We start from the raw sequence: 7,630 nt of genomic DNA, 5'->3' as shown, positions 1-7,630 counted from the left end.
GTTGTTAATCGACACAGAAAGACAGAGAGACAAAAAAAACATGAAGACAGAGAGACTGGGACAGGAAAAACTGGTTTCACTGGTTTCATTCAGACACACTGGAGAAACTGTGAATCTTCCTTTAAGTGTGAGTTCAGTCTGACGGACAGAAGCTCTTCAGAAGTTCAACTTTGCTTCATTTAACCTGAAATGTCTGTTTTTCTAAACATACCCACCAGCAGCACTTTCTCCTGATGTTAGTGTGTTTTTATTATTCCACATTCAGTTCATGATGAAAATAACTTCCTGTCATATAAACAGTGAGCGTGAACGCCTGAGCTGAGCTGCTGATAATGTGACCGCGGCGATGTATCCCGCTCTATCTGGGTCATGTGATCCCATCAGGAGGATTATTAGGGAATAATTTGAGGGATTTCTGGGGATATAATTCAGTATGTTAGGATAATAATTGATAGAAGATTCCACTTTCATCTTGTAAGACGCAGCTTCGGTGTGGATTAGAAGACGCAGCCGGGACATCTGGACTGAGCTGCCTTATTTTCTGAGCCTTATTAGGCTGCATCTTATTTATCTCTTATCATCTCTGCATCTTATCAGCTCTGATTATCATCTCCAATCTGCAGCAGGTCGACCAGCTGCAGCAGCAGCAGCAGAGGACACACTGTTCATACTGTCACGGAGGGTTTTTTTTCTGCACATGTGTGTCATGATTCAGCTGAAAGACTGAAAGATGAAAAAAACGCTTGAAGGAGCTTAAATACAACAAACAAACATTCTTTGTATTTCTCAGAAATGAATTTGTTATGTTAGGAATGTTAAAAATAAACACACTCAAAGAAATGATGAGATATTAAACAAACATTTTGACTTATTATTTCATAATCTGGATTTATGAGTCATAACTTTGATTTAACATCTATAATGTCGACTCACTGAGGTCAAAACTAAATATAAAATATACTAAATATCATATATCTTTATTTAACGAGTCATCATTTTGAATCAGTATCTCATAATCTTAATTCTGTAATTAGTATATTATAGTTTTGAAATAACACTTTGTGTCTCATAATCATAATTAAGTCATCATGTTGATTTATTAAATTTACTAAAGCAAAATAAAGAACAAGAGGAAGGAAAGAATGATTGAATTATTGACAATGAAATAAATATTTAAAGTTCAGCCTGCTGATGAAACACTGTGGTCTTTCTCCGGATTAACAGAAGAAATATTCTCCTGCTGAGTAATTGGGGTCATGATGACATTTTACAAAACCATCATCGCCTCTAAAAAACCAATAAAGGAGAGTGAACGACAGCGTCTCCGTCCATCCAATCCGCCTGCCACTGGTTTATTTTTGGAAGAAAAAAACAGAAATGATGATTAATGTTATTGGATTATTTACATTGCCCTCAACATGATTGAGCCACAGAAATGAAATTAAAATGTGTGTTGAATGGGATTTTCCAGGAACGTCCTGTAAAAACCACGACGGTAATAAGGAATGACTAATTCTCCCAAAGTCGATTAAACACCATCTCATCCCGCAGCAAAATACACTGCAGGCCAGAGAACAAATAAGATCTGGATTAGACAACTGTGGGTACATTAAGAGGCAGATTAAAGTTTTTTTTTTTTTATCTATTACAGTATTATCATTATTATTATTATTCAGCGTGTTCTTGTTCTGAAGGCTTAACTCTGCTGGTTAGACTGGAAAACAAGCCATTAGACACAGAAATGATCATGACTGAGAAAATAAACAGTTTCAGGGTTGAAGGATTATTTATTATAAAGGGTTTACAAAAGATTAATCTAAGAAACTCAGACTTCATTCGCAGAAACAATTCTTTGTTTTCCTTCAGTTTCAGTGAGATTTTCAAATCTTCTGCCTGAAACAAAAGTCTTCTGTGTTTGACAGAGAAAGTATTGAAGTTCTGAGACAATCAATGGCAGATTTTAAATCATTAATAAGTATAAATAAGAATAATGAAAAGATGAGGGACCCCGGGATGGTTCCCTGTGGAACCCCAAAACATTACGAATCAAAAACTTTCTGATACCGAGTTGTGCTGCCTGATTATTCCACTTTCAAATTAATTTACAGATTTCTCACAAAGATTATGACCTGATGGTGTATCTCATAATCTTGATTTAAATTGTTATGTTGACATAATAAATTATAATTTTTGATAAGGAAGTTAAAATCTTGACTTAGTAAATTGTAAATTTGACTTTATGTCTTATAATATTGATTTAAATCATTTTTTTTTTTTTCCAGATTATGATTCAGTGTCAATCCCTCAACCTCAGTTGAGGTGAAGGAGGATTATTCTCCAGATTCAGATTCTTTAAGTGTTTACAGAAGTTTAATCTGAGAAAAAACAAGAAATCAATACATTCAGAGACAAAAAATAAACATGTAATTATTATTATATATGTATAAATATATATATATACAACATATATAATTAATTAGGAATACAGTTCAGCAGTCAGCAACATAATATACAGAAAGCACAAATACAAATATATTTCACCTGTAAAAGTCATTATTGAATCCCCAAGCAAGTGAATATTTTCTCTTTTGATACTTTAAGTCAATTTAGCAACAACTTTTTCTCTAATCTTTGATTTTTGCTGAAATATTGGATCATTTGAACATTTATTGAAATGAAAGCATGTGAGAAGTTTAGAGGGAAAAATCACTATTTGGTGGAGCTGTTAACAACTCATAGACATGTGAAATGTGACCCCGACTACACACTGCTTTTTGTAAGACGTCAAAAGCCAAAAAAGTTGGAAACCACTGGTTTCATCTTTAACAATGTGTTGTATTTTAAAAGCTTGTTATATTATCCATTGTGTCAAATCTTCATCTGAAAAGTAATTAAAGCTGTCAAATAAATGTAGTGGAGTAGAAAGAACAATATTTCCCTCTGAAATGTAGAAAGTAGCATCACATGGAAATACTCAAGTAAAGCACAAGCACCTCTAAACTGTAGTTAAATACAGTACTTGAGTAAATGTACTCAGTGTCTTTCCACCTCTGGTGTATTAGTACAGTAGTTGAGTACATGTACTTGTTAGTACCCGTCTGGCTGACCTCAGTGGAGGATTAGCTGTTTGGACTTCTTTCATTTTTCAATCTATTTTAAACAATGCCTTCAGATTAGCCGGCAGAGTCAGAGTGCATCAAATAAAGAAAATTGCATTAAATTATCCCATTAATATTATTATATTTGCTCCGCTCCAACATTATATAATGAAACAAAGTGGTTTTACTCACTTATCCCCCTCAGCCCTCATCTAGGAAGGAGCCATGCTAGTGAATGAAAATTGGATTGGCCTGTTATAATGCAGCCGGGTCCAGATGAAAAAGTGCAGGGAGGACGAGGACACAGGGAGCTGGAGGTAATGATGTTTTTATCCAGCAGATTCATCATCTCACTGGTCATTCACTTCATTCACTGAGGACTCTGAATATACTGCAAGAATTTATCTTGAAAGTACACATAATGTGTCGTCAGAAGTCAAATATAATACCTCTGACTGCCTTTGTAAATAAAGTGTTGTAATATAATACTCATATTCTGCCCTGTTTGTTATTTTCTTATATATGAACACCAGGATGTCTGTTATTGAGATAAATATTCAATTATAATATTAAACTAAATGCTAAATTAAAGGAAATGTGCAGGTATTGAAAACATATTTTTACAGGTTCGTGTTAGCCACACAAGTGTTACTGAAAACACGCAAACATGGGGAGAACATGCAAACTCCCCATAGAAAGGACCTGGAACAGCCGGGGTTCAAACCCAGGAACCAAGCAGGAACCGCCGGAACTGAAACATGAAGCCAAAAACTGCAGTTCCTCTAATGGCCACGTGAGGCTCCAAAAGCGAGTCAAGACCCCCATGTTAAAATGCCCCCATGTTAACTTTACGGCAAAATAAACATGTTTTTGTTTTGGTCTCTTGAGCTAATTTCCCCGTTCATGACAACTGTGCGGAGGTGAATTTTTATATAACTCACCCATTTAAATTTAATTAAGGTTTAAATGTATGCATAATTAAGGGCGTGGCCGCTTTAAGTGACAAGTGGGTGTCGTCAAAGACAAGTCGCTACCATGGCGACAATGTTGGTTCAGTAAATGTAACCATGGCGTAACCAAGGAGTATAGCCGTAGCCGTCACTATGTCAGTTCATGAAAGTTAATTGTAACATTTTGGCCGTAAAAAAGTCTTGTTGTGTTTGATTGAACTAAAAGATCCTCTAAGGAGTCGATGTTCAGTTTTTTCCAGTAAGTACATTTTGTTTTAATGGTTTTAAGCCTGTTTTTTGCTAGCAAAAATTAGCATTAGCATTATCACAGTTAACCATAGACTGTAAATGCACCATGCTAACCAAGCTAGCAGCTAGCATCTAGCGTCAGGGTCAGCGCCGCCCTTTCATCCAAATATGGTCACTTCTGGCTCCAAAAATCCAAGATGGTGACGGTCAAAATGCAAACTCAAACCAACGGGTGACGTCATGGTGGCTCTCACTCCCCGTATAGTTGTCATGAACGGAGAAATCAGCTATAGAGACCAAAACCGTTTTTTGTACCAGCCTGTAAACATGTTTGTTTCTGCTGTTCATTTTAACATGGGGGTCTATGGGTGTCTATGGGGGTCTGTGGGGTCTATGGGAGTCTTTGGGGTCTATGGAGATCTATAGACCCCAAAGGTCTGTGCGGTCTATGGGAGTCTTTGGGGTCTATGGGGGTCTATGGGGGTCTATGGGGTCTATGGAGGTCTATGGAGTCTATGGGGTCTATGGGCTCTATGGGTGTCTATGGGGGTCTGTGGGGTCTATGGGGGTCTATGGGTGTCTATGGGGTCTATGGGGTCTATGGAGTCTATAGGGTCTATGGGGTCTATGGGAGTCTACGGAGTCTATGGAGGTCTATGGGGTCTATGGGAGTCTATGGGGTCTATGGGCTCTATGGGAGACAATGGGAGTCTATGGAGGTCTATGGGGTCTATGGGAGTCTATGGGGTCTATGGGCTCTATGGGTGACTATGGGAGTCTATGGGGTCTATGGGGGTCTATGGGCTCTATGGGGTCTATGGGCTCTATAGGGTCTATGGGAGTCTATGGGGTCTATGGGAGTCTATGGGCTCTATGGGAGACTATGGGAGTCTATGGGGTCTATGGGAGTCTATGGGGTCTATGGGCTCTATGGGAGTCTATGGGGTCTATGGGCTCTATGGGTGTCTATGGGGTCTATGGGCTCTATGGGAGACTATGGGAGTCTATGGGGTCTATGGGTCTATGGGGTCTATGGGGGTCTATGGGGATTGACTCACTTTGGAGCCTCAAGTGGTCGTTGAAGGAACTGCAGTTTTTGGGACTTCCATGTTGGCTTCATGTTTCAGCCCCGGAGGTTCCTGCCTAAGAACACGTCAACATGTGGAGGGAAGACGGGGATCGAAGTCTGTGGAAAAAAAATAGACTTGAAGTTTAAACATATGCGTCTGTCGTCTGATCTTCTGTAGTTTCTGGCTCTGAGTTTAAAGAAGAAGATATAATTTCTCTCTTTCGGAAGATAAACTTTGCTCTCAGAGTGTGAATCTAATATTTGTTGCTGCAACGTGAGTTTGAAGGTGAATTCAAGCTTCAGCTTCATATGGAACAGTTTAATTTCCTAACATGCAGAGATCTCACCACTCTAATAAATACTCATATATGCACATGAACAGATTCAGCTCTCTGTGTGCGTCTACATGCAGAAACCTCCTCGTATCTTCATGTTGTGGAGCTGAAACTGATCATCAGTGAAAGCACAGTTAGCTATAAACACACTCACATGTTGCGTGAGTTTAGCATCAGTCCAGATGCTGACAGCTGGAGTTTCTCCTCAATAAGCTCATATAAGAGACAGAAAACAATCCATAGTGCAGCACTAAGCCCTCACTTCAAACACATTAATGGATCCTATAGAGACAGAAGAGATTTAATCACGTCCAGGCAGCAGAGAGCCGCTCTGACAGCAGCAGGTTAGTGTCACATTCATCCGTCAGCGCAGAAAACAAACTAATGTCAAAGTTATTGTGGACATTCGCACGCTCCACTTTTTATTCACTATTTAAACAATAGTTTGTCAGTTTTTCAGAAAAAGGATCAAATGGTTTACGATGGTTTATTGGTGGAAACAGCATCAAAGCCTCTGAATGGCTGTTGGAGAAACTATTTCAAGAACTCCTCGTTTCCAGAAGTAAAATTAATTGTTTAATTTTCCACACAGACGACATCAGAGACTCAGTTCTCTTTTCTACAGTTTGGACCAACATGAAACTTTGGTTGAATCATGTCTGGTTCTTCAGTAAAAACTGAAGACTGTGGACATAAAGATTAAATGTAAATATTAAAGGTAACTACGAGTCCCAGGGTGCATTTCAGGAACAAACAGCCAATCACAGAGCTTAAAGTCCCTGTGTCTTCTTCTTCCTTCAGCTTGTTTTCATTCATCTGAAGGAGGAAAGTTTCTCTGAGCTCATTAAAAATCAGATTTTAAGGGGGCGGGGCCTATGAGCAGGATTTGTGACATCACAGCTAGTTTGGAGCCAATCATGGTCCAGTATTCAACTGCCACAGCGTGATGTGGAAACTTGAAGCCTCCAGAGAACAAACACTGAGGATGAACTTTAGAAATTTAATATATTTTTAGATTTTTAGATTCTAGGGAGAAGGAGGAGACGTCATTTAAGGATTTTAACAAGATAATTGACCTTTTTTTGAGGAAAACCCATATGAGACTCACATTATTATTATAGTATTATTTAGTATTGTATACATGTCTTAAAACAGGTACCTTTAAATTCAGTGATGTGCGTCGCTAACAGCAGGCTAAAGAGTTTTACATGAAGAAGATTAAATCAGTTTAACAAGGTCATTGAACTTAAAGGTCCATCATAATATTTCTGTGACGTGCTGCTTCAGATGGTTCATCTACTCAAACAGCAGCTGATCTGACAGAAATGTGTTGGATGTAATCAGGTTCATTCATACACATCAGGTGCGCTTGATTTAACTGTAACTGCTGCAACCGGGTGGAGATAAGCCTCCATGATCACCGACAGGAACGAGGCAGAGAACGGACTCACAGAGGCCTGAAGGAGAGAAATACCAGCACTGATAAAACTCTCTGTGAAACAGATTAATAATAATTAGAATAGTTATCATTAAGTCTTCAAATCAAACATCCCAAGTTATGTATCTTAACCAGTCATGTGATGCCACTTCAGTAAATATTACTGGGTCCAGTACAGCAGACTTTCCCTGTAACACACTGACCAGATATATAACTGGTTTGATCTGGTTTTCACTTTACGTCAAGCAAACAATACAGTGACTCATAACCAGCATGTAATATATAACATCTGCCTGTATTTCACTTAGAGCAGCAAATGACCAGTTAGAGTCACTGGTCCCATTATAACGTTTTATAACAGTGATTATAATGAATAATAAAATATCATCATGTATAATAAATGATTATAATGAATTATAATAAGATTATAATGTATTATAACAGTGATCATATATACATATGACACATATGATCTATATGATCCTTGTAAA

The sequence above is a fragment of the Thunnus albacares genome, chromosome 14 (assembly GCF_914725855.1).
Source record: "Thunnus albacares chromosome 14, fThuAlb1.1, whole genome shotgun sequence".
Lineage (NCBI taxonomy): Eukaryota > Metazoa > Chordata > Actinopteri > Scombriformes > Scombridae > Thunnus > Thunnus albacares.
This window is presented reverse-complemented; position numbering follows the sequence as displayed.